We start from the raw sequence: 9,787 nt of genomic DNA on the forward strand, positions 1-9,787 counted from the left end.
CTCTACTGTCTGCCCTGTCCTATCCAATAAAGATAAAAGGTCTCATGTTCTGAAAAGTCTTCCTCTTCATCAGCTTCCAAATCTTCCCCCCTTCTAAAATCACTGGCTTTCTCTAAGCAGAGAATATTTTCACAATGATGATCAATAACAGAAACAAAACTTTTTGGTACTGTAGAAGAAGGCCAGAGTTAAGGGTCACAGCAACTGTACAATTTTAAAATGCAGGTAAGGCTATGTAGAGACGGAAGGCCAGAATTTCTTTATATATAAATATTCAGTTATGATAACTTCTGTTTCCAGATGAGCTGTAGTGTCATTCCTATGTTCATTCAAGTGTTTTGTGAAACTAGTTTGTTGAGATTCATTCACGGAAAATAGCAAAAAAGCCCAGATAAAATCAGTTTGTTCCACATAACTGACATATAGAAACTGAGATAATAAAAAAACCATCTGTTTACAGGTGGACTGCTTCCCTGAGTGAGCAGGTGGGCAGTAATTGGAAAAGAGAAAGCAAAAAGAAAGAAATTTAAACCAAATTATTGAATTGGTTTTAGTTGTTTGTTTGTTTTTTTACTTAGGCACATCCAGCAAAACTCTCCCCCTCTTTCCTCTGTGTTTAGTTTTGGTATTTTATGCAAAATAAATAAAGTTTGATCACACGATAATATGATTGCCTATAATGTTTTGCTTCTTATACACTTTGGTAAATCGTTTAAATGACAGAAAATATAGATTTGTGCTGTAAAAGATCATTATTGTATGTTAATTATCTTAATTATGGGCAAAATTTTTTTGATCATTAAATGTCAAGCACACACTGTGCCTAATGAAACCTGTTAAATCTGTTTTAAAATAATCTGTATTACAAATATTTGTTTTGCACACATGACCTGTAAGCTCACAACACCCCAATGATCAAAACTGAGGCCACTGAATCAGCCTCAAAAGAAAGATTTTAGAATCAAAGCACCCCCAAAGATTTCTTACTTTTTTGACTTTTTTTTTACAATATATTAACATATTAATGTAATTTTTCATCTAATTCAATACTGTCATGGTCCGTGGTCCTGTGTGTGGAATGTGTGATGCGCGGGTAGCCACACCCCCAGGCTGGGCCATCACTGGCACACCTGCTCTCCATCGGGGTGATTACCTGAAGAGCTACTTAACCCGCCGCTGACGGATGCTCCACGCCAGTCCGTTAATCACCTCTCTGTGGTAACTAGACTCCCACGAAAGCGTTGCATTCATATCTTGTTGGAGCTGCGTTAAATCTGCCTACTTGTGTCTAGGTTTCGATCCAGCGTTCAGCGTCTGCCACCTGCCTGTCCTCCTGCTCAATTGGACCACCCAGTACATCATCTGGCCCATCCACTACCTCCACGGATTTCCTACTCTCGGACTTCCCTCCCGAGCTCCCACGGTCCCGCTCTAATCGTAAGCCAACCGGTCTAACTCAGTTTTGATGTGTTTCCTCCGCTTCCCGGCTCCCTAGTAATCTTCTCCCCTTTCTGTTGCAGCCTCCCATGGTCCCAATTCCGGCTTCCTCGCATCATTGTTTCCCCAGGTTTTTTAGTTCCTCGTTTTGCTCCTTTAGTTTTCCCAGGTCGCCTTTTGTTGTTATAATAAAGTGTCATTTTCTGCTAGCGCTTGGGTCTGCGTTTGGATCCTTTTGTGCACGCGTGCTGCGGTGCATGACAAATACAATCTATTTGTGTATGATTGTCAGTTCGAAGAGGGAGAGAGGAAGGAGGGGAATGTGAGGAGAAAGAACAAGGCCAGGAAGAACCAGGTAAGAAAACAGACAGGGAACAGTGACAGGCACAACAGAAACTGTTAAACTGACAAAGAGAAAAAAACTGATTTTACTCACACAATCTGGAAGTTGTGTCCTCCCTATATTAAAACTGCTATACAGAATCTGCAAAACAAACTGAGTTGAAACATTTTGACCCTCTTTAACAACATTCCAACATAAAATTATAATTGATTGGGGAGATTAAAATTAATGATATATTTTTATGTGGTTCAGCCACAACTGTCCAGTTGTCTGTATGACTGCCGCAGTACGTACATCACATTTGCACACTATCAGAAAGTGCCAAACAGCCCTGGTGGAGTGAGGAGCTGTAAAGAGAAGCAGAAGCTCTGTTTATATTCTAAAAATGTTTTAAGCTTGTTTTAAAGATTCTGTACTGCAGCTTTAAATGTTTCCAAAAGCACACACACACTTCTCAGTGTTTCTCAAACGTTTTACAGTGTGTACCACCTGATAAAAAATGTCAAGCTCTCCTAAGTACCACTATGAAAGCATGAAACTCATAAATCTTACAACACAAAATTATTATTATTAAATTAGTAAAATTAGTATCTGCAGTAAAGATGTTTTCATGCATGGTATACATTCTACCACAGGCAAAGTTGCCTCCGTTCTTATATTCTTTTTTTAATATTTTGTAATAATTTATTCTGTTTCGGGAGTGTTTTTTTATGTATGTGATTTATATTATACGTACACATTAAAAGTAAATCTCTGTCCAAAAAATGCACTCAGTTTACTTTTTACTCACTATGAGCATCATTCATTATTCTCCCCCAGTAATTAAGGTTAGGATGTGTATTTTTTTTAATCCAATCCATTTTTCTTTTCCAGCATTTAAATAACCTTTATCAGATTTGATGGTTTTGTTACAGACTTTTCAAAAAAGTGTTTTGCTTTTCTTTCACAAATGTGGGGATTAAATTGTGTTAAAATGTACAAAACATGTTCTGTGACGAGGACCCAGGCACAGAGAGACTTGATGAATTTAAGAATCTTATGATTTAATAAAGAAATTTGCAGACTTGCACAGAGATGGTAAAATTATGATGACTGATAACGGAGAAGAAGACAACAGACGACAAGGACAGGGAGGAACAGGGGTTTAAATGCATCAAGGAGACAGTCAGAGGGAACTCAGGACAGCTGGAGACATTTAAGGATGCAGGGACTGACAGAGGAGGGGAAGAAGTCTCATCGTGACGAGTAAAGTTTATCTTGCCTGGATGGGCAGCTCGCTGGGTGCTCAGCACCCCAAAGCTCTGATCCTAGAATCGCCCCTGTCAGTGAGTAAAGCAGAGTACAAGTACTCAGTTACAATCAGCAGCCTGAAAGATTAGACTCTACGGTGTGTTCACACCGAACGCAATAGACGCAACCAAAATGCACCAGACGCTTGACGCATGCACATTCACATCTCGACGTGTGTCCAACGCGAATTATTCGCGTGAAGCGGAAATGTGGGAGGAAGTAGTGCCAGACGGTATGGTTGCAAGATGGCAGCTGTCGAGCTAGCGTTTGAAGAGAGAGTCTCCCTTCTCTATCTACTGTGGAGTGCAGAGCAGCGGCGTAAAGGACGTCCTCGCCGTACCTGGGTCCATCAGGTCCTCCAGAAGTGTGAGCAGTTTGGTGAGTTTCACCACTTGCTCCAGGAGCTGCGTCTGGTTGACCGTCTTTCCCTCACCCAGTTTGAGGAGCTGCTGTCCCACATCGGTCCAAGCATCGCCCGCCTAAACACCAACTACAGGCGCTCAATCCCACCTGCAGAGCGCCTGTCCGTCTGCCTGCGGTTAGTAAAAGTGTTTAATACGGTAGTCCTTTATTGATATCTGTGCTAATATATGCTAAACTATCCGTTTATACACTGCTAACATGGATGTGGTATGCTATCAATGAATGAAAATTTGAAATCGCCAGCGACTTCCCCACGACGGCTCTGAGCCACCCACAAACCTCTAAAGAGCGTTCCTGCCTTTTTAAAAATTTTCTCAATAAATGGAGCTTGCCTCCAAAATAAACTAACCTCTCTTTATTCTCTTCAATAATTGGTCTTCACTATGTTCCTATATAGTAGTATATTTTTTCATTAGTATAATATGAAATAAATTCTACATGTGCCAATATTTGCTGTGTAGTAGAACTGAGACATTAGTCATTACAAAAATTTATTTCAATTTATTTCAAATAATATTAAAATTCTCAAACAGAAAAACATTAAACATAAATATATAAAATATAAGTATTTACAGTGAGACAGGAATAAAAAGGATCCATCTTAAAGCAGAAGAGCCTCAGGGAGAAGGAGGAGAAAAATAAGAACATTGTTTCTGCCCTGGAGAGCCTGCTGCCTCATCAGAAAACTACTGATCGCTGGGGTCCAATGTTTCCAAATTTAACACAGCTGTGCTGTTTTCAAAAACTAACTTATAAATTTGAAATTTCACTAATTCTCTCGTCTGAGGTGGCATGCTCTCCAGAGCAGGAACAAGGCAGAGGAGGAAATGCTCCATTGGAGACGGGCGTGGCCTCTTCAGGGACTCCAGGATGGCCAGCTCCACTGCTGATGGACCGTCCTGGGACCTGTCCCTCGTTCGCCTCGGCACTGTCCTTCTCTGTGGGCCTGTAAAATACAACACAAAACAACACAAAGAAATGAGAAGGCTGCTACTAGATTTTCATTTTCAACATTGAAAAAAAAAAACAGGATATAAACAGATTGGTTGTAGATATTTAGTAAAGGTGATCACAAGGGAATTCAAGTGAGTAAAAAGCTATCAGTGCTTGATGTACATACCTGTGGTGCAGCAGCAGGAGCGGAGGGACCAGGAACTGGAGAGCCAGGAGAAGCAACAGGGGATGCTCTGCTGCAGAATCAGTTGACTCTATCAAGAACAGGTTGAATATAATAATCATAGAGTATACAGTGGTCTCTCATTTATTGCAGCAGGGGTTATAACTAGCCCCTCGCCACACACTTTATACACTTTTTGTCACACACACATGGACATTAGTCACAGTTCTCACACGTTGATTCTCAAAGTGCAAACCTTTGTAGATTTCAAAACGTAAAAGTATTATTATGCCGCGTTTTGTCTTCATCTGCCTGCCACTTTCGTGCGCCTTTTTCCCTCGCAGTGCAGGTGTGTATTTCCGAATGAGGGTCATAGTTATGGGTATTTTTGTGCTGTTTTTTTCTATTGGACGTGATGGTTATCAAAACCAAACGTGATAAATTTGGCAAGCGCTGGAGACACGACATGGAGGAGATTTGTCAATCAGGCTGCAGAATGCAATGCTGTACTGTGCAATAAAAAAATCAGTGACAAAGCGAGGCAGTGAAGGGTGAACAGAGGGACCACTGTATGCTGTTTATTAATAAACAATAAAATATATTCCTATTTGACAACATGCATAAAAGCAGAAATGTATTTGTACATCAGTGGGAAAATAGCGGGACTTTAGGCGGGCTTGCTAGCTTTTGTGCGGCTTCCCCGGGTCAGTCAAAAATTTCAAAAGAGAAATGAATGAACTTACCAGGTTGCCCGATCTCTTCACATATCTTCCTCCAAGCTCGGTCCTTCATATTCCTGTCTCTGTACAGAAAGCAGCTGGTGTCATACAGCTCTGGGTTGTTTGCTACAGCATTGATGAGACTTTCCTCCATATTGAATGAAGTATGAAGGGCTTTGGCTGGATCTGCCCCTTTGACCTAGGTCAGAGCCACGTCACCAGGCTCCTGATTGGTTGTCGCGGCCCGATTTGACGCTGGAGTTCAGATTTTTCCAACTCGAGCGGTAGACGCGATACGCGCGTATGCACAAAATGCAACACAAAAAGTGACGCGCCAGACGCGCTACTTTGACACACGTTTTCGCGACGCAAATCTGCTTCTGAATTTTCGCGGGACCCGCAATTGCGTGTCATTGCGCTTCTCCATTGACTTTACATGTAAACCTGACGCTCTGTTCGCGTCTTTCGCGTTCGGTGTGAACACACCGTTAGTGTGTATGTTGGCACCTCCTCATGCACACACATCAGCAGGGGCAGAAATTTATGAGTGAAAGGTCAAGTTAAATTTCTAAAGTCAAAACTGGTTATGAAGAAATCACACCATTTTAAGAAAATAATATCAGAAGTCTGACTCACATGTTCATGAGTTTGTAGTTGATGAAACACCAACACACCTCAGCTCTGTTTTCATCTTAAATTACTGAGTGAGACACTGAACAAATATGGCCAATGGTCCATGCCGAAATTCATTGTTTAAAATACTTTTCTGTGTGTCTGACTCCTAGTTTAAAAAACAACAACATATTTTTAGTTTACAATTACAAAAACATACAATAATTAGCAGTAACTCACATTATATTTTTTATTTCATACAAGAAATACATAATACCCTAACTTATTAATCATATTTATATGTTTATAGAATCAATAAAAGACATTTACAAAAACAAGAAAGGACAAAAGAATATAGTTACAGATTTCACCGCGATATCAGATATATTTTCTGGGGACCATTCAGGCATTAAAAACATTCTGGACCTAACATTAATATTGATCTTTTAAGTTTCTGGTTTTTTTTTTTTATCTAATGTATCAGTAATTAAAAAGAATATATGTGAGGTAAATGGAATAAAACACCTGAAAAAAACTCATGTAAAGTGATCACAGGAAACACACTCCTCGGCAGAAGGACAATTAGTTCCCATATCAGTTATTGGTTAACCCTTTAAGACCTACCATAGAACCAAGTCCGCCAGAGCTTATATTATATTTTTACATGGTGTGGAGCCATTTTTGGGAGCTTTTTAAGTTGCTATACATCAATACAACAATTATAGCCCAGATTTTAATAATATGTATTCATTAAGTGCATAGTAATTACATAAATTGCAAAAAAGTGCAATAGACTACAAAAAAATTGAAAATCATTTTTGCTTTTTTAACATATATTTCTAGTTAGAGAAATTTAAGAGGCTTATCCCTCAAAACTGTAAATACAAAAAAGTTGCACAAAATAGTTTCCCACCACAGGAAATTTATTTTGAGTGTCTTCATAGTTTTATTTTTGAAATACACCAATTTTTATACACTGCAGGAAAAACGAAAATAAATATTATACTGCAAATTTGAAAAAACGCAGCATATGCATCAAAATAAACTATTTCCAGCAGTGCAATATGAGTCCTAAGCATCCCAGAAAAGACACAGAAAGTCATAAAGTCAAAGATAACTTTTAAAAATACCAGTATAGGCCCTGAGGCCCTGATGGTAAAAAAAACTACATTTCCGCGAAAATGACGTCACTTCCGGTTTTGGGCAGGTAATGGCGGACATGCAAAAGTTCGCGCTGACGTCTATTCCAACGTAGGAAGTGTTATGAACAGCTGATCGGATTGGCAAAGCGTGTTTCTGGAATATTATGTTTTTGTTCCTGCAAGTGCTTTTTATGCAGTTTTTGCAAAGCTTTATGTGGAAGGAAACCGTGACCTAGGACAAGCTGATGGCATAAGATGTAAGTACAACTCCTCCGGTTTCATATGCAAAAAATAATATTGCGCTAGCTTACGTGGTTGCAGTGCTACCGGTATTTAAAAATAGTTACGCAAAACAGAGCGTGCTGCTCCGATCGGTTTTAAAGGGTTAAACTAGATTGTTTTGTTTGTTTATTTCCTGACGTCGGTGTCATTTATTTTTAATGAAGCACAAGTGTATTTCAACTCAGTAAATATCCACTGATCTTCTACTGTATAACAGAACGAGGAGAATCTTAGATCGGGTGTTTCAGTATCAATCCACAGCCGAGTAAATAACTTCGCACCATTGATGGTCACATATCTAGAATAACATTATATCAGAATCAGAATCAGAGAGACTTTATTTATCGCCAAGGGGCAATTAACAAACAACCGAGCAGCATACGTTGAAGATAAGGACAATAAGAACAGGCAATAGGAGTGAAATAATAAATACACAGAATATACAGTATATACAGTTCTAAAATTACACAGTTTTAAAATTAAAGTGGCTGAAGGTGAATAAATAACTGCAAGTGACTAAAAGTGAATAAAGTGTCAGTATTGTGGTAAGAGTTTAGTTTATGTTTCTGGTGTGGGAAATGGTCTTATCAGCTGGAGTTGAAAAGCAGAGTGGCTTTGGAGACAAAGGTGGGTCTCCTCCTCTCAGTCCTCAGCGGAGGCGTTGCCCAGAGGGGAGCCATTGAAATGCGGGGTGAAGAATGTGAGCGGGGTCGCTGATGATTTTGGCTGCCTGTCTAAGGGCCTGTTGGCTGAAAACCTGTGCCAGAATTCTGACAGGCAGGCCAATGATTTTGGCACACGCTGCTGCAGTGTGCTGCAGTCTGTTCCTGTTCCTGGATGTTAAACTTAATTGTTACACCTGGTACACAGTTTTTAACTCTCAGGGATGCCGAAGGTTCATTTGACTTTGGGACCTGAAGATGACGGACTTTAGGACCCAGATTACTCCGCAAGGCTCCTGACTACAGTAGCCGTAATGCTTCGACAATCCATCAAGCACTGCGGCTTCGTAGCTACCAGAGTCGTACTAAAACATTTTTTGACAGACATTTGAGCGCCACATACGCCATAAACTCGGTTTGAGGTCAGTAAGCACAACCAGAGTTCATAAATAAGGCTGATTATAAGGTGCACTGTCGATTTTCTGAGAAAATTAAAATTAGAGGATTTTAAGTGCACCTTATAATGTGGAAAATACAGTATATAGCCATCAAATCACAACACCAGTTGCTTCAAGGCGCTAATATTATAAAATAAAGATTCAACAATAGTAAATAGAAAACCTCAACAATCTCATGACCCCCTATGAGCAGGCACTTTGGTGAAGTTAAAACACACAGAGACAAACTGAAGCACTAAGGGGTTAAAAACAATCAATCACTTTTATCCTCAAGCTCATCTTTAAACATGAACAAATCTGACTTAAAAACAGCCACAAATAAAGTTTTAAATGAGGCACCTCTCTGTAAAACAAATGATGTTAATATCAATTAAAAAGTGGTGTCAGATCGACAGTACTGATTTTCTTGGACTAAAGTTTGTAGCAAAGAAACTTTGCTGCTTTCACTTTCACCTCCAGAAGCGTCCTCCTTTTCAGACCCTGTGTTTTTCCAGAGAGAACAGAAAGTATCTGCAGAATCTTTTTCTTCTCAAAACAAACTCATGATTCAAACTTTAAGAATCGAAAGAATGTCTCACTGCCTGAAGGGAGATTCTGAATGTTAAAAATGTAGATAAGCTTGTTTTTCAATCTATACACCTAAAAACCACAAACCAGGCGAGAAATGTGGGTGTAGTGATGGATGCAGACCTAAACTTAGAAACATATTAAGACAATAACAAAGTCAGCTTACTATCACCTCAAGAATATATCAAGGATAAAAGATCTGATGTCTCAACAGGACCTGGAAAAACTAGTCCATGCATTCATCTTTAGTAGGCTTGATTACTGTAACAGCATCTTTACAGGTCTACCTAAAAAATCAGTCAGACAACTACAGCTCATTCAGAACTCTGCTGCTCGAGTCCTCACTAAGACCAAAAAAGTGGACCACATCAGTCCAGTTCTGAGGTCTTTACACTGGCTGCATGTCCGTCAGAGGATAGACTTTAAAGTTCTGATGCTGGCCTATAAAGCTCTGAATGGTTTAGGACCAAAATACATCAGTGACCTCCTGACCCAGTATGAACCTTCCAGATCCCTCAGGTCATCTGGATCCGGCCTTTTATCAGTTCCCAGAGTCAGAACCAGACACGGAGAAGCTGCATTCAGCTTTTATGCTTTTTTTTTTCAGGAAGCTAAAGCTGGATCTTATATTTACAGAATACATTTTAGCTCACGAATAAGAAGATTTAAAATTTCAAGTGTGGAGGCCAAGCGGTGAACCGGACTCACAGATTTAAATATTCTTGCTTATTTTAG

This window comes from Astatotilapia calliptera, unplaced genomic scaffold, assembly GCF_900246225.1.
Source record: "Astatotilapia calliptera unplaced genomic scaffold, fAstCal1.2 U_scaffold_4, whole genome shotgun sequence".
Taxonomy (NCBI): Eukaryota; Metazoa; Chordata; class Actinopteri; order Cichliformes; family Cichlidae; genus Astatotilapia; species Astatotilapia calliptera.